Below are 19,124 nucleotides of genomic sequence, written 5' to 3' on the forward strand. Positions count from 1 at the left end.
ATTTTTTCTTAATTCCTGAAATTAAGTTTGGTGTCACCTAGTTATTTTTATTTTAATTTTTACGTTTAAATTTTTTTTATATAAATTTCAAAATTTTTATTCCCATTTCCTTATAATTTTCAAAATTTTATTGCTTTAATTATTTAGTTATTTTATTTTACTTCTTTTACACATGTTATCTCATTGGGAATTCTCTGCACTCTGACGTAGAGATTCCCACTTTTCTTTGTTTTTTATTTGTTTATAAGTAAGAACAGGGATAAAGAGCCCTTTCTTGATTTTGATCCTAAACCTGAGAGGACCTTCAGACGGCATTTGCAACAAGCTAGACTTTACAAGGCTAGTGAAAATCTCAGTGAGGCCTTTGAAATGAAAGCTGCAGAGTCCACTATGGATCACAATCGTGCTATTAATGTCAAAGTGGCAAATCTGAATGAGAATGAACAACCTTGAAGAGTGCTTGGCTCATACACTACACCCAATGCAGATCTCTATGGGAAAAGCATTGTGGTGCCTGCTATAGCTGCAAACAATTTTGAACTGAAGCCTTAGCTAGTCACTCTTGTGCAACAAAATTGTCAGTATCATGAACTTCCTCAGGAAGACCCAAATCAATTTATTTCTAATTTTCTGCAGATTTGTGATACTGTGAAGATGAATGGAGTGAATCCTGAGGTTTACAAACTCATGCTCTTCCCTTTTGCTGTGAGGGATAGAGCAAAGCCGTGGTTAAATTCTCAACCCAAGGAGAGCCTGGACACTTGGGATAAGGTGGTTACTGGATTTCTGACAAAATTTTTCCACCACAAAAGTTGACTAAGCTAAAGGTGGAGGTTCAGACCTTCAGACAGAAAGATGATGACACCCTCTATGAAGCTTAGGAGAGATTCAAGCTACTGACCAGACAATGCCCTCCGGACATATTTTTTAAATGGACTTAACTAGATATCTTTTATGAGGGCTTATGTGAAATGTCCAAAATGTGTTTAGATAATTCTGCAGGTGGTTCATTGCACATGAAGAAGACACTAAAGAAGACTGCTGAGCTTATTGAGTTGGTTGCTAACAACTAATATCTCTACTCATCTAACAAAAATCCTATGAACTCTGGGACTCCTCAGAAGAAAGGCATTTTGGAAGTAGAGGCTTTGGATGCTATTCTTGCTCAAAATAAAATTTTGTCTCAGCAGATGATTTTGATTACTCAACAATTGAATGAATGCAGGTTTCAGCTGTTAATACTCAGAATGCACCTCAAGAGGCTCCTTATGACATGACTGGTAGCTTCATGCAAGGTGAGAATTATGATTATACTCAATTTCCTTTTGAACAGGTCAACTACATGGGGAATGCTCCTAGAAATTCCAATAATGATCCATATGCTAAGACCTATAATTAGGGGTCGAGAAATCACCCAAATTTGGGGTGGACAGAGCAACCTCAGAGGCCACAGAATTTTAACATAATTCTCAGGGCGATTTTCAGCAGAATAATTATAATAACTGCCAGTTTCAGTTTCATCAATAACAACCACCTCAGTAGGCGTATTCTCAACCCAGAAGAACACTGATTTGGAACCACTACTGGCTAGTTTTATGCATGAGACTAGAGCTTCACTCAAAAACTTGGAGGTGCAAGTAGGCCAGTTGAGCAAGTAAGTACCTGAGAGGCTCCAAATACACTTCTTGGTGATACAGTAGTGAATCCAAAAGAGGAATGCAAGGCTATCACCTTGATAACTGGACAAGTGGCAAGTACGGAAGCACATGTTACTGAGGATCCGGTTGAAAAAGAAGCTCCAGAGCAGACTAAAGACACAGTAGTACACGTCCCTCCTAGGCATGTAGACAATCCCTTCCCAGTCTATCTTGACACTCATCCTACATTGCCTAAAGCTCCTGAGTACAAGCCCAAGATGCCAAATCCTCAGAGACTTCAAAAGGAGACCAAGGACAAGCAGTTTTTAAAGTTCTTGAAAGTTTTTAGAAAGTTACAAATCAATATTCCTTTTGTTCAACTTTTGGAGCAAATGTCTCTCTATGTTAAATTCATGAAGGAGTTGTTGTCAAAGAAGAATCCTTTAAAGGGAGATAAGACAGTGGTCTTGACTAAGGAATGTAGTGCCATCATTCAGAATAACTTGTCAAGAAAGACGCCAGATCCAAGGAGCTTTCAAATTCCATGCACCATTGGGAGCCCAACCTTTGAGAAAGTGTTATGTGATCTGGGAGCAAGCATCAATTTAATGCCCTTGTCTGTGATGAAGAAGTTGCAAATCCAAGAGGCACAAGCCACAAGGATAGCATTACAGGTGGTAGACAAATCTATAAAGCCTGCATATGGATTAATGGAGAATATCTTGGTCAAAGTGGGTAAGTTCTTCTTACCAGCAGATTTTGTGATTTTTGACATGGGGGAGGATGAGAATGCCTCTATAATTATAGGAAGGCCATTCCTAGCCACTGGGAGAGCTCTAATTGATGTAGAATTGGGTGAATTAGTGCTTAGAGTGCATAATGAGGAACTGGTATTTTATGTCTTCAAAGATATGAATTCAGCAGGTGAAGAGGAGAGGTGCATGCAGACTGAGATTATTAATCCATACCTTCAAGAACCCCCTGATGATGTACAACAGAATCTGTAGCTCAAACCTCCTTTGGTGACAATAAAAAAAAATTCCTCCTGACATCAAACCTAAGTTTGGTGTCAGGAATGCGTCATCCACCAAGGAGGAGGTTTCCAAAAAGAAGAAAGTACCTAGGGGATAGAGAAACAAAAAGATTCACACTGAAGACTTCTCCCCAAGAATGAAGGTGGTATTCACTGCATGCCCAATCCTGCCTCATACAGTGAACTGGATCCTGCCTCTTGAGCATGTAGAGTTGATCCACGAGAGCACAGGAAATAAGTTCACAGTAAGGGGTGAAGAGCTGAGCCCCTACGATCCTTCTCCTTAGAGGAGCTGACCGTCAAGCTAGTGATAGTAAAGAAGCGCTTCTCGGGAGGTAACCCGATGTTTTCATATCCTTAAGTTTGATTTTTATTTTGATTTTTTTATTTTTAATTTTATTAGTTTTTTTTTTAGTTTCTACTATTTTTCCTTAGTTTTACATGTCTTTTGATCATGCAGAATATTAAGAACAGAAACCAATACACTTAGAAGGAATTTTAACTGCCCTGCAGAGTTGATTCGGACTGGCGCCAAACTTGGGATTTCCACGTTTGGCACCACAATTGACATCACTTGGTAGAATTGAGGAAGGGGGTGGTGCCAAACTTGGCTTCTTGGAATTTGGTGCCACCATCAAGCATTATGAGGAGCAATCTCTCTACCAGGGGGGCGCCAAACTTGGCCCCCCTAAAGTTTGACTTGAAGAAAAAAGAAATTAAAAAAATTAGGGGTGGCGCCAAACTTGGTCCGACCAAGTTTGGCGCCAAGAGGTTGGATTCAATCCATTCAATGGAGCCAAACTTAGGATTTCCCATGATTGACTCCACCAAATTTCCAAAATAATAATAATAATAATAATAATAATAATAATAATAATAATAATAATAATAATAATAATAATAATAATAATAATAATAATAATAAATTAATTAAAAAATTTATTTTTAACCTCTCATACCCTTTTTATCATTTTCTTTTTCTTTTGTAATAATTTTTGTTTTTACTCATCTGTGCACTTTTTATGTCCCTCTCTATTTTTAATTTTTCTTTGCTTAAGGACAAATAAACTTTTAAGTTTGGTGTTGTCATTTCACTTGTGGCTTTTCTGTTTATTTTAATGGCACCAAAGGGAGGTGAATCATCTTCACGGAAGAGCACAGCCTGAAGAATGAGATGGCCACTAGGATAATTGAGGCGGTTGAGTTTCTTTCATTCTATATTTTCTTCCATTCTTATTATGTTATATTCCTGTTTTATGCTATTTTACTTGAATGTCTGCATGATCTTTAGTAATTATGAGTCCTAAGTTCTAGTTTAATTCTGTTATTTTGAAATTTCAGTTATTTATCTTTTAATTGAAGAGATGTCTCATGTACCGTTCACTGATCTTGAATCTAAAAAGAAAAAGAAAAGAAGTGATGTATTGCATGAAAAATTGAGTTATGTTTAAGAGTAGTCTTATTTACTTAAATGTGGTTGTATTATCTGTGCTTCTGAATGCATGATATTAATAGTGCACATTTGAATTTGAATCCAAGGATGTTGATGTATGAGGAACAAGAATTTAGAGAACTATTATGAATTCTCTGAAGTAAACAAAAGCTTAATCCTTGAAGCAATAGAAACAGCAAAAGAAAAATAAAAGCAAGGTCCAAGGCTTTGAGCATCAATGACTAGGGAGGTCAGACATGATTAAAAGCTCAAAGAGTTATTTTCCTAGTCATATGCTTGTGGTGTGAATGTGTCAAGTATGTCTTGAGACAGAACACTAAGAGTTGAGATCAAATGCAATTAACAGAGTATGCCAAAGGCTTTGAGCACCACTGTCTAGGAGTAGCTGAAAGAAAAATCAGAACTTAAAGAGAGTTTCCCAGTTAAGTGCTTGTGGTGTTTTTGTGTCAAGTAAAGCTTGAGACAAAATATTTAAAGTCACGGCTAGGTTCAAGGTGTAAAGCACCAAAGAAAAGAGAATTAAAGGAAATTTGCTGTGTTCAAGGATTAAACTGAAGTATAAAAGATTAGAGAATTCATAATATTATCCGGATTCAAACTCCGAATGACAATGACATTCCTCTTATTCAAAGGAGAGTGAGATGCCAAAACTATTCAGTATTTCAGTAGGTAAACCCCACTTCAAGAAGATATATAAGCTTAATTGAACTCTCATCTCTCATATAAATTCACATCTTAAGCCGGTATTAGTTTTGGTTGCTTGAAGACAAGCAACAATTCAAGTTTGGTGTTGTGATGCGTGAGCATCTTTTCTATCTTTTCCTAGTGAGTTTCCATTTGAATTTATTGAGTTTAATCAATATTTAAGTATTTTTGAGCCACTATAAATGCTACTTTGAGTTATGTGGAATTTGGTTTATTTCAGGTAGCATTCGGATGGATTTGCCAGGATTTGTGTAGAAGAAAAGAAAGAAAGTGGATGATGCTGTCAACCCTAACCTCCTTGTACTCCAACGGGCATAACTTGAGCTACAGAGATCAAATTGATTTAGGTTTAATGGAATTGAAAAGCTAACCTTCAGAGCTTTCCAACGATATATAATAGTATATACTTTTCTTTCAAACCACACGGCGTCGGCGGCGCCAAACTTGGGATTCTCCAAGTTTGGCGCCATGATCATTGCAAACTCACCAAACACATTGCCTTGGTGGCGCCAAACTTGGATCCCAAGTTTGGAGCCTAGATGAAGAAAAAGTGGCATTGCATACGGTTGAAGTGGCACCAAACTTGGAATTTTCCAAGTTTGGCGCCAACCTTAATGAACTTGGTGGTCCCTATTCGTCCCAGGGGAGCACAGCTCGAGATGATTTATTTATTTCTGATTAAACTTTATTTTATTTACAAATAGAAAAATATATTATTTAGTTTTAGAAAATATATTTACATTAATTAGGATTAGATATAAAAAAGAAAAGAATTAGCCCTTCGGGCTCATCTCTATTCTTTCTTACCTCATTCCACAATTTACAGTTTTTCAGAACTCTAGATTTCTCTCTGAACCATGAGCAACTAAACCTCCACTGTTAAGGTTAGGAGCTTTGATTATTCTATGGATTAATACTATTACTTTTTCTATTTTAATTCATGTATTGATTTCAAATTGTTTTCGTTCTTTATCTTATGAATCTGGTGGAAATGAAGTACGACCCTTGTTCTAATTGAGTTCTTGTAAAACTTGGAAAAGCTCTTTGCTTGAACAACAGCTTGAAAACAATTTCTCCTAAATTTCTAATTATCCGGTCTTAATGGGATACGTGACATATAATCATTTATATTTGGATAATTAGGATTTCTGTGGCATATAAACTAGAATTGAACTTAACCCTCTAATTGGAATCAAGTGACCAAGGAATTGGTGGTTGATGAAGGTTAGAGGAGACTAAAATGGTCTAAGGAATTAGAGTTTAGTCACATATAGTTTACCATGAATTGAATCTTGCAAGATTAAAATAGTTGGAAAGAAAAGTTAATCCAGAAGATAAATAACTCCGAAACCTTAACTGTTTTCTCATATATATTTCACAACCCATTTACTGCTTGCTTTCTAATTCCCTGAATTTACTATTGAATGCTATTGAACTTTCAAACATCATTTTCTGTTTGTCTGACTAAGTAAATCACTCAATTATTGTTGTTTGATTCATCAATCCTCGTGTGATCGACCCTCATTCACTTGAGGTACTACTTGGTACGACCCGCTGCACTTGTCGGTTAGTTTGTGGGTTATAAATTCCGTACCACCTACCAAACTGTTTTCAATTCTCAAAAATCATTGATAAATCCAATAAACCATATCCATTACCAAAACATTTATAAATCTGAAAGCTAACCAGGTTCAATATCAGAATCATTTCTTACTTTATATGTATAAATCAAACTTTTCAATACAAAACTCTTCTCTCGATATTTGCAAATATGTAATCAAATCTTTTTTCAACATATAATCACTTCTCAAAATAAGCCTGTAAATCGGATTTCTAGTAAAAAAATCGTTTCTTAATATAAATCAGATTTTTAGAATAAAAATCACTTTTGGTATATTTTTGCTAAAATTCGGATAGAACCTCCCCTAAAATTAGACCTCACATCCCTTACGGGTTCCCTCTCTTTTATAATTTCTCAATTTATCTTGATTCAAACCAGCAATCAATCCAAAATTAACCACGTCAAGTATTAAATCAGTCAAGTAAACAACTTCATCCATTCCGCACAACTGAGACCAATATAATATTCTCAATTCGTACATCATTTAACCAAAATATAACATAACGTACTCACAGCCACAACTCCGGCAATTCTTTATCACAACCAGCTAAATACAGAGTTTTCCAGCATTCTCAAACATTTAAGAAATCAAACACATGTTCATAATAGTTCATCAGCTACCTACCAAGTTTTCAAGCATACCCTTATCATCATCAAATCACATAACCAATAAAAATCATCGTCCTCAAACACAACCACAAATCAATCTTATCACAATCAATCATATTTGCTATTACCAATAATTCTAACTTTCATCAATTAGCCATACAGAACATTTATAAGTTATTTGCAATTACTCAAAAAAAATTTTGGGCATTCTTAATTTAAAAGCTTTCATTTTAAAAATGAACTCCTAACCTCGATATCGTAACTCGTGAAAATCATTGACCACGACAGCTCCGTTAGCAGTTTCAACACTCGCTTCCACGGCAGCAGCAGCAGTGGTTCTGGGTAGCTTCAGTGCTAGCTCCCGGTGGTTGAGGACTCCATCAGCTTGAGAAACCCAGAAACAGAGGCAGAGCATAGCCCTTTTTTTCCAAATCCCCAGTAGCAGCTTCCCTGTTTTCTTTTCCATTTATGTTCCTTTTCACGGCGGACCTTGACAACGGCGGCACGACTCAAAACAGAACTAAATTGAGTGCTAGTACGAGTAGCGACCATCGGTGACGGCGGTGCAGGCTCCATCACTGCGACCGTGAAGCACGACAGCAGCGTCTTCCCTCTCTTCAACAACGTTCTTCTCTCCGTCAACCTTCCTCCATCCACGAGCTTCTCTCAAGTGAGCTGGCAAGAACGACGGTAACACGAGCTTGAGCGACGGCCCCATCATCGGCAGTGGCGGCGCCTAGCGCGGTGACGAGTTTGACGACAACGGCAAGAGGAGAGCTTGGCGGGTCAGAGATTTAAAATCGATGGCACACAGTGAGAAGAAGCTCGACGGGTCAGCGGCGGTGGCATCCCTCTTCGCCGGCAACGCCCCTTTCCCTTTCTTCTTCTTCTTCTTCCTCGTTGTGCTCAGCCTTTCTCTCTTCTCTCTCTGCATTTCTCTCCCTCTGATTTCTTTTCTTTTCTTTCCTTTGTGTTTGCTGAAGTAGTGTGTCATGTGTATATGGGGAGAGGGGTTGGCGGTGGGTGAGTGAGGAAGAAGTGGGCGTGGTTGACTGAGGTGTGAACATGTGTAAAAGGGGTTTATGTGTGTGTATTTTAGAAAATAGGATTAGGATTAGTGAATTAGGAATTAGGATTTAGAATTGGGAATTCAGGGTTTGAGTAGAGTTTTAATTTGAAACCAAATTTAATCAATATAATTAATTTTAAGAATACTATTTTTTATTTTCAAATTACAAATTATTTTTAATTAAATACATTAATTTATAATTTAAAGATAAATAAATAATTTTTTTTGTTCATAAAATTAATCAAAACATTCAATTATGTAATTTAAATTATATATAAAACTCTTTTATCTCCAATTACTAGAAATTTGAATTTTAATTAAGCAAGAACCATTAATTTCAGTAAATAAAAAATATCTAATTATAATTGAAATTTATATAAAACCGAATTAATTTAAAACTTGAAGTCTCATAACCTTTCTAAAATTAAAACCATATATATAAATATAAATAATTTATTATTTATTTTCAAAAAATCTGGAGTCTTTCATCTCCTGAATCTATCAGATGTATGCCATTCAATACATTCAAATGAAAATAGGAAAATAGTGGCGCACGGATGTCTACCGGAATCACTTTAGGCTCAATATGATCAACACCATATGCCTCCCAAATAGACTGGACACAATATATAAAATGCAAAGGATTATTCACCAAAGAAACACAACATTCATTGTAATTCATACGAAAATCATGATTTAAATTTGTTAATAATGTACTTGTCATTCTTGCATCTCATCTAAAACCTCCTGAAGTGAGCAACAGGGTGAAATCTACACAGTCGATTAGCATGCTCACAGTTATGCCACCTGACATGATTCTTTTGGTTAGTAAACTTTATGACTAAAAATTTTAGTACAATATACAAGAGTCAGAAAAATGGTGACTAAATATTACATGTTAGTAAGCGCAAAATGATGTAGGCACCAAGAATCGGAGCGAGAAACGGTAGATGCTAAGCCCAGCTTAGCAATGACGTCAGTTGACCATCGATCTCTTTACAATCAAAACGAGAAGCCTTACATAGCGCTCTGTATAGGTGCACCAAGCATGCAAAACTCCAACTAATAATCTCTTTGATCTTAGCAAAGTTGTGGAGCAACGACAGAAATTTACAATGCATGTTGTCCCAGACGTGTCTCCAAATAAGATTGTCCCAAATAACAACATGATATGATACTTCACGTACCTCTCTATACTAAGTTGATCATTCAACTGCAACCGCTCTTTAAGGTCTCGAAGCCATGTCAACTTGATGAAACTTCCTCTACAATCTGCCTTCCTAAGTGCAATTCCAGACTGGTATATGCATTTAGCCTCTAATGTCTCATAATTACTCATGGTTACACCGATCATCAGAAGACTGTCTGTCAGAAGGCCAAGAATGAGTGACACATCGTCTAAGGTGATGACACACTCACCAATTGGGAGATAGAAAGTATGTGTCTCTAAGTACCACTTCTCAACCAGAGTTATAACTCAAATTTATGCTACGTGATAAAAGCCAGTATCACGTAAAAAAGGATCCACAATTAAAAGTTATATGTATTCGGTGGAAGTAGATGGTTACAGGTCAACACTCATGAACCCTACAAAACATAGACAAATATTAACACTTCAATCAAAGTAAAATAACGAATAATAAATTAAAAAAAATATTAATTATTAACATTAAGATTACACTAAATTTGCAATTCATATTAAATTTACACAAAAATATTAATATTAACATTAGATTTAATTTAAACTTACTTACATACTAGTAATAATATTAAATTTCCAAAATAATATTAATATTAACTTTACAAGTTAAGATATTAATTACCATTAACTCATTTCATTTCATTATTGAAAATATCTTTAAAAAATATTCTATTATATTTCTAAAACACATATTAACAAATATAATTAATAAATAAATAAATTTAACCAAAAAATACATACATACATACAGAAGTTGTCAAATTTGCGAGTCTGAATAAATTCATGGGACTGACGTAGACTCGACTCGCGAATTAACTCGTAAACTCATACGAGTTTACTTATTATGAATTTTATAAAATATATATATATATAATATTTTTCAAATCAATCATTTAAAATTAATAATATCAATCTTAAAACACATAATAAACTAAAATAGTAGTACACATTATAACAAGTACTTTAGAACACAGATTCAACTCCTTCACAATTATACTTATGCAATTAATACAACATAAAATGCACAACTAAAAGTTCTAATAAACTAAAACTGAAATCTTTCAATGTTTTTATTTTTCCTGGCATCAATATCATTTTCACTATGTTCGTCAGAAATATCATTTCTTTTAAGTTTGACATGACCAACAGGATCATAATAATTCACATGTTCATAATTCTATAAATTGTAAAATTACTAATAGTCTTCAACCATCAATCATAATTTTGTAAACTGTAAAATCAAAATTATAAGTTATAATATTAAGATTGTAGTCTGTAAAATCTAAGTGACTAAATCCTAATATGTAATATCTTAAAGCAATAAAATTTTTTAAAATAAAATTACCTGAATGCAATGACGCCCAACGCAAGTGAGGAGAACGATGTCCAGGAAACCAGCTATGACTGAGAATGATGGCAGAAATAGCATGAAACAAAGACAACAAAAAAGAGCTAGACATCATGCAAAAGCCAGAGCATCATATTCACAATGACACAAACCAGAGCAGAGGTAGGAGTTCATAGAAGAAGCATGAAAACTAGCGATGGCGGCAACGCGGTGGAGTTGCGGATAATTGAAGCACGAATCAATGCAGACTAGAGAGCAACATAGGCAGAGACCCAAGGACAATGGTGCATAGCAAAACAGACGTAAGAGAAGTAGGCAAACAGCAGTAGCGCAGTGGAACAGTGGCAATGCAAAACAATGAGAGAGTGAGACTTGAGAGAAACAGCGCAAAGTGAGCGAGGGGCGAGTCTGAGTTCTTTGGTGGTGTAACTGTACCCTAGAGAAAATATTTTTTTTGTCTAAATGATGCCGTTTCGGACAAAGGAGGGAAAAAATGCAAACTCGTTAACTCAGTTATGGGCTCGTGAGTTTGACCGAATCCAGCCAAGTCTAGCAAAATGTATTCAAGATCAATTTATGTCTGAGTCAATTTTATTCTACTATCTAAACTCGTACAAATTTATGAATTAATTTGTGAATTTGAAAACAATATACATATATACTAATATTTATTACTAACAACAACTAGAAAATTGATAATCTATCTATTCTATCGTATAAAAATCGAATTTTTGCACTTAATGATAAAACTGACGTGGCATACTTCTGAGAGTGTTTTCTGATTTATTTCTTTTAACTCATTAAATACAATTCATTACATGGATTAATTATTTGAACTAATTGATTTGATTAGACTTTTAAGTGTCATACAATTTAATATTATGTATATCAATTAATTAAATATAATTGTTAGAGTATAACTAAGATCAATTAGATCAATTAGTATTATTCAACATATCTGAATATCTAATATAGGATATTATGTCTTTATTATTTCGATTCTCTTATCACCTATAAATACCCTTCTATATTGTATCTTTCTACACAACTTGAATACTCACAGACCTATTTTCTATTGCTCACTCTTCCCTTTATAACATGGTATCAGAGCCATGGTATCCTCCTTGAGGAGGATAAGTTGATTTTCTTTTGGTGAAATCATCGTATTATTCATATTTTTCTTTCATGCCATGATCTTTTCCTTCTCTTTTGTCAATACTTTAATGCTTTTCTGACCTCACTGAACTCATCCACTAGTTACTTATTCTCATGCAGAAACCATATGTTTTTCATCACCTTCCGATAGTTTGTCATCTTTTCGCACTTTGTCACTTTTCAGCAGTTTTTCGGTAATTTGCTATCTTTTCAGTAGTTTTTCGGCAGCTGGCCACTCTTATGGTAGTTCTGTCTACGTTCTCTTCCAATAATTTGATCTGCGTTTCCTTCTGACAGTTTCGTCTACTCTTTCTTCCAGCAGTTTCATCTGCGTTTTCTTCTAACAGTTTCGTCTACAGTTTCGTCTACTCTTTCTTCCAGCAGTTTCATCTGCGTTTCCTTCTGACAGTTTCGTCTACTCTTTCTTCCAGCAATTTCATCTGCGTTTTCTTCTGATAGTTCCATCTGTGCTTCCAACAGTTTCATAACAGGTTGAGGATGTACATTGCAATAATAGGCTTCAAACTAATTGATCTCAGTGTGAAAGTTGTAGAATGATTGGAAATTGGTCACCATTCACTTATTTATTTATTTATTTATTTATTTTTTAGATTAAGAAACATGGACCAACTTACTTTCCAATCTCAATGCTTATTTTTCTCACACAAATCGTAATTCTTTCTAATTGATTATGGGTTCCTTCTTCTCATATTCAATACGAAGTACATTCAATTCTATGTTTGGTTTCAACAGCATAACAATATCAGGGACCAAATATTCTGCAGATAGTTAAGTACTTTGGGAAAAAGGATTTCCAGTAGCTAGAGTGTGGCTGTGCTTGCTTGCGGAGCTATTACCAGTGAAAAATTTTGCCCTATTCAGGTGTGATCTTAATGTTCCTTTAGTTACATTTATAGATTGTAGACAACTTGTCTTTCTAGTCAAAAGAAATGTACATGTTAACCGTCTCAATGATACTTGGTCTATATAGCCAACCCTACCTAGTTGGATAAGGATTTGTTGTTGCTGCTAATTTACCATTGCCATTGGTTATGAAACGCTGATGCTTTATTCTATATTTATTTATTATATTTATTTATTCATTATACTTGAAGTGTTTGTATATTATGTTATGTCAAATCATAGAAAATCATCTTCTTTATAGAAGGATTATAGAAATACGAACTACTAGAAAACATGAAATATTAGCCTAAAATAAAGAAAATATTTTTAATCATAGAACTTCCTAAAAATAAACTAAACTAACAAGGAAAGAATATCACAAGTAATCCTATTTATCGAAAAGGTTCATGAAAGAAATTAGAGAATCTAATTAGATTTGATGCCCTTTTTGACATCCAATCAACACTCCCATCAAGTTGGCTTTAAGATATTCTTCACTGACTGCTTGCTTTTTATGCTATCAAAATTCTTCTTAATAATCCTTTGGTTAGAACATGAACATCTACTGATTGTTCTGTGATAGGGATGTACGAGATGTAAATTTGTTTGTCGGTGATGTTTAACACCAGCAGCTGAATTTCATTGGCACCCGAATTGAGTAGATTATTCTTTTACAGTTTGATTTGATACTGGAAAGAACGAGCAAAATCGAACAATTGTTTAGCTATATGTTTTATTATATCTTGTCACTCATGTTACCTCTTTTACAATTGGAAACAAATTTCATTTTAAAATTGAAGCAAATTTCATTTAGAATTGAAGTTCTAAAATCAAATGTTCATTGTATGTTGATTCCAATTTTCTTTCATATACATTATGCATAGCATGGTTTTACGAGAAAGTGATGTTTGACTAGTCAGAGCATGGAGTTCAGTTAACAGGATAGGCATTAGCCTATGGAGCTAGATCCAAAATTCTAAATAACTGGAGCAAAGAAAGGGTGGTTAATATGTTGTGAGTTCTTAGACAAGTGAAGCAACCAAACATATCAATTGCAGTGTCTTTGTTCAGGTCAAGTATTTTGAGTCTTATTTAAGCAATATTTCACCGTTAAGTATTTTTTACAATGAATCAACTTATAGGGAAGTAACTAACACAAAAGTTAACAATATCTAGCTCCATTTTGTTAAAAGTTACTTTGGGTATAGTTGTATAGACAATTAATTTGGAAGAGGATTTTTAAAGGAAATATTAGCCTAGAATAAAGGAAATATTTTTAATCATAGAACTTCCTAAAAATAAACTAAACTAACAAGGAAAGAATATCACAAGTAATCCTATTTATCGAAAAGGTTCATGAAAGAAATTAGAGAATCTAATTCGATTTGATGCCCTTCTTGACATCCAATCAACACTCCCCTCAAGTTGGCTTTAAGATATTCTTCACTGACTGCTTGCTTTTTATGCTATCAAAATTCTTCTTAATAATCCTTTGGTTAGAACATGAACATCTACTGATTGTTCTGTGTGATAGGGATGTACGAGATGTAAATTTGTTTGTCGGTGATGTTTAACACCAGCAGCTGAATTCCATTGGCACCCGAATTGAGTAGATTATTCTTTTACAGTTTGATTTGATACTGGAAAGAACGAGTAAAATCGAACAATTGTTTAGCTATATGTTTTATTATATCTTGTCACTCATGTTACCTCTTTTACAATTGGAAACAAATTTCATTTTAAAATTGAAGCAAATTTCATTTAGAATTGAAGTTCTAAAATCAAATGTTCATTGTATGTTGATTCCAATTTTCTTTCATATAGATTATGCATAGCATGGTTTTACGAGAAAGTGATGTTTGACTAGTCAGAGCATGGAGTAACTAGAGCAAAGAAAGGGTGGTGAATATATTGTGAGTTCTTAGACAAGTGAAGCAACCAAACATATCAGTTGTAGTGTCTTTGTTCAGGTCAAGTATTTTGAGTCTTATTTAAGCAATATTTCACCGTTAAGTTTTTTTTACAGTGAATCAACGTATAGGAAAGTAACCAACACAAAAGTTACGGTATCTAGCTCCATTTTGTTAAAAGTTACTTTGGATATAGTTGTATAGACAATTAATTTGGAAGAGAATTTTCAAAAGAGCTGGTATTGAAACAAGCTTTATTTGCAGTAAAGGGAAAAATAGGAAGAACTGTTCAAATCAATACTTGGAGGCCTTTCTACAAACATGATTTATCTGAAGCTTTAAGAACTTTTTTTTTTCTTTTCAGGGGCTCTTTCCACTCATAATAGAACAGAGAAGGTAAAAGACATTTGCTGAAGAAATGTTTGAACCTGACATTATTTTTTTCTAGAAAAATGTAAAATGTATACAGGCTGTGAATGATTGAGAAATGTGGGAGGAGATGAAAACGGGTGAACACTTGTTAATCCATTGTAAATTAAGGTTCATTCTTTTAGCTGTGTTTCTGGCATTACAAGGAAAAGTGGACGCTGATTGAGAATTGAGATTTGTCAGTGATTCCCGAGATTGAAGATAGCTGAAAGCCTGAAAGAATGAATAAATATGATGGATTCGAAGAATGAAGACAGCTGACTGTTTCCGTACAAGACCGTACCGTTTGATAGTTGTAAAGGTGCTGATTGAAATTGTGAAGTTAATGAAAATTGGTACTCTCTTGGAACTGTTGATAATCCTAGGTATATTGTAAGGATCGGATTAAATGCAGAATCATCTAAGAGTCATCTAAGTGGTGTGAAATATATGGTGGCTGCAAATAGGTTTGGTATAAAATGGTTATAAGATAAAAAAAAATTACTGAAATATAATTTTTGTAAAGTACTCCATATTGGTACAAAATTACTGTGTAATTTAAAAAAAATATTGCTCTGTTAAGCTATTTTACTTTTATTCTTTCAAAAGTATATTCATCACAAAAATTCTGCATGAATAATTTACATCCAGTGAAAAATTTTTAATGAAATAATGTAAAAAAAATTTTTATTCAAGACAGATGTACAAACTTTTTTTAATAATAAACATATTTAAATTATTTTACTTTTATTCTTTGAAAATTCGCAACAATGATTTACATCTAATAAAATTTTTTTAATGAAGTTGCTGTTTGAAATGAGTGGAAGTTTTTTTATATCAACTGACAGATTGTACAGGAGAGTTTCTTTTTATAACAAACTTCTTTTATCAGGATAATATTAAAACTTATCATTATACATATCATGTTATATATATGTTACCTGTAACAAATTGAGGATAGTTAATGGCTTTGGTCATTTGTCTAATTGTAGTTGATCGGACTACTCGTGTATTTATAGTTAATCCGTAACTCTACCTGTGCTTGACAATGGAGTTGGGATAGGAGTTGTATCAGTGGATATGGCAACTTATTTTTTTTGCCAAATCATCTCCCGATAAGTTGCACGTCTTCTAGTTAGGTGTTATTGTCTCTCATATTCCGTCTTCGCCTAGCATATTCTGCCCAAGTGGGTTGACGTTGCCGAATGTTGATTTATTGATTTTTTCATTTCTATTTGTCTATCAGAACATAAAGTAAGAAGACGAAAAGAAAAAAAATTAAAAGTGGAGCAGTTTTTATAATCTTACTTTACGATTGAAAGTGAGCAGTTTTTTAAATTTCTCTCACGATTGAAAATGAAGCAGTTACATAATTTTCTCGTGGGTTAATGCAGAATTTACAAAATGTGAATACGTGACTGAATACGTAATTTTATATTATAAAGATAAGGGTAAAATAGAAAAAAAAGTTGGACACTAAACTTTTCTATGCCCTTTATATATTGTTATAGATATAGATAGTCTCCAAAAATACATAAGAGTACACAATAATACACAAAAATAATGTAGCAGGAATGATATTCTCTAATACTTTAATTTTAAAAAAATCTAATATGATTTAATAATAGTTACTATTGCCTGCAATATTAAAAAAGCTATGTTTATTATTTGTCAAGTATTTAATTTTTTAAATTTTCTTCTCATTTAAATTAAACCAAACTAAATTTTTTCAAAACTAAGAGTTTTGATCCTAGCATATTTCTAAATTAAAAGTACAAAAACGATTCAAAAGTATATATTTTTTTCAAATTAAAAGCACACAATGAATTTCCGTTTATTTTTTTTCTCCAATTTCATTTTCTAAATTTAATCTCATTTTTTGTCCAAAAACAAATCCAAAATATCCCCCTTAAAATCAAATTTTCAGTTATATTAAAATAAACAGATACCACTATTTTTTAATAAATCAGTTTTATTTTTAGGATAAAACATTTAAAATCTCGTTTTTACTCTAAAAAATGACGCCGTTTTGTGTTAAAAAAAAAAACCGTTTGCAACAAAGCAGTTAGCACCCCCACCCCCCCAAAAAATCATTCGGAAACTCAACACCAAACCAAAACCCTAGCCCTACGTTCCTTGCCGCCGCCGTCCCTAGGTTCTCGGCGCCTCCACTTCTTCCTCTTCCCCTGTTCGGAACCCAGGTAGCTCGGCACGTCGCCCCATCCTCGTTGGTTTCTCTGTTCGTGGCTTGGACCAGCTCGCCGTCGTCTCGCCGCTTGCCGTCCGTGTCTCCGTGGAAGGTTAGTGGCCCTGCTTTCACTTTTTCGCCTCCGCTTCTTCCTTTTAATTTTTCTCTGGTTACTGATGGCTGAATGCTCGGTTCTTCTTCTTCCTTTTAATTTCTGAAATCTTTGTTCAAATGTTCTTGTAATGTTTGTTGCTGTGTTGTAATTGCTGGGTTGTTGAATGATTAACTTCTTAATCAGCTCTTTAACAGCCACTCGCTGGTGATTTCCCCCACTTCTCTCACCTTTTACTTACTCATTCTGTTCTTCAAACACCAAATTTTGACATATATGATATATTCCCTTTAAATTAAAATAAAATTTCAATTAAACTAAAATAAAAGTAGATTTTGTAGTTGACTTTATAAGACAGTCACTTGTACATCTTATTTCTATGCAAAGTAAAAGATAATTTAATAAATCTGTTTTAAGATAAAATTAATATAAATTCTAACCAAAAGATTTTATCCTTTTAGTTTAATTTATTATGATTATCTTATCATATCTTTATCTTTTGTTGCATGTTCGAACAATTTAAAGATAAGAGAACTTTTATATATATACACACCATAAGCTAAGAAAATCTATAATTTTCAACTGTTGATTGTTGATCATCTTCTTTTTCTTCTGTCTCCTTCTTTAACAATACAAGTGGTGCATAGTTTTTCTACTTCTTTTTCTTAACTATGGAACATATGGAGAATCAAGAAGACTGTGTAAATGATTTGCCACCACTTCCTAGGTCATACGAAGAATTTTGTAAAAGCATTCCATTAGAACAAGATGATACTTTTTATGATGTTGATGTGTCTCGTGAACTAATTTCTGCAAGCGAAGAATTATTTGAAGATAATCAATATCCATTACTAGACGACTTTCTTAGTCCACAGTCTATTACTGAATTTTTTCAGTTAAATCCACTGTATGCAAAAGTTTTTCTACCTGATGATATGTTTCAACAACTATTTTCTAAAAGAATTTCATCAAAAGAGCTTAGTGATGTTCCTAATGACCCATCAACGACCAATGTTGCTCCAAATAACAAGGTTTATAAGTTACATTTTATTGTGTTCATTTATTTTTTCCAGTGCATTCATTCATCTCTTAGTTTCTTAAAATTTTATGTTCTTGACAGGTTATATGAGGAAGAGGAGAAGATAGAAGTAATGCAAAAATTGGAATCGATTCTTAGAAAACTCATGTCATTGCAAAAATACTTTTTTAAATAGCATTTTTTATTTTTTTCTATTATAGCTTTTTAATAACTTTTTTATGTTATTATTAATAGCTTATCTAGCCAATAGTTTGTGCTAATAATAAATGGAATACAATTGTATTTTTTTGTTAAATGAATATGTTATTTGTTTCCTACTCTGTGTTGTTCTTTTTTTCTTACTATTTTTTTTCAAGGGCAAAATGCGTATATAATTGGAGGTTAAATTGGGTAATGTTACACATATCTACCAAAACGAAAAACGTTACAAGGATTTACAAAGTATTTTGATATAATTCATATTCGAATTATAAAATTTAATACTAATTTAAAGTAGTGCAATTTAAATTATGTATGGACGAATTATTTTAGTAATTCGAATGAGGGTAAATTGAACTACATGCATGTGAATAGAGCTCTAATTTAAATTGGTCTCATTAGACCAATTGATCTCATTTGAATTATTAATGAATGTCCTATAAATATATTTTGAATTTAGCTTTTTTTTTTAATGCGTGTAGTATAAAATATATATTTTTTAATTTTTAAATTATTAATTTTTTAATAAATTTAT

The 19,124-nt window shown here is 33.3% G+C and overlaps 1 long non-coding RNA gene and 1 other non-coding gene across 2 annotated transcripts; one reads left to right on the plus strand and one right to left on the minus strand.

The window, feature by feature from the left end:
- Positions 1-818: 818 nt before the first annotated feature.
- Positions 819-927, minus strand: LOC112713427 (small nucleolar RNA R71). The gene has a single exon (XR_003158399.1). It is a non-coding gene; the product is annotated as a small nucleolar RNA R71 (small nucleolar RNA).
- A 16,088-nt stretch (positions 928-17,015) lies between these two features.
- On the plus strand, positions 17,016-18,708 carry LOC112713047 (uncharacterized). The gene is made up of 2 exons (XR_003158063.3): positions 17,016-17,352; positions 18,473-18,708. It is a non-coding gene; the product is annotated as an uncharacterized lncRNA (long non-coding RNA).
- The last annotated feature ends 416 nt before the right edge of the window (positions 18,709-19,124 follow it).

This window comes from Arachis hypogaea, chromosome 9 (genome assembly GCF_003086295.3).
Source record: "Arachis hypogaea cultivar Tifrunner chromosome 9, arahy.Tifrunner.gnm2.J5K5, whole genome shotgun sequence".
NCBI classification, from domain to species: Eukaryota; Viridiplantae; Streptophyta; class Magnoliopsida; order Fabales; family Fabaceae; genus Arachis; species Arachis hypogaea.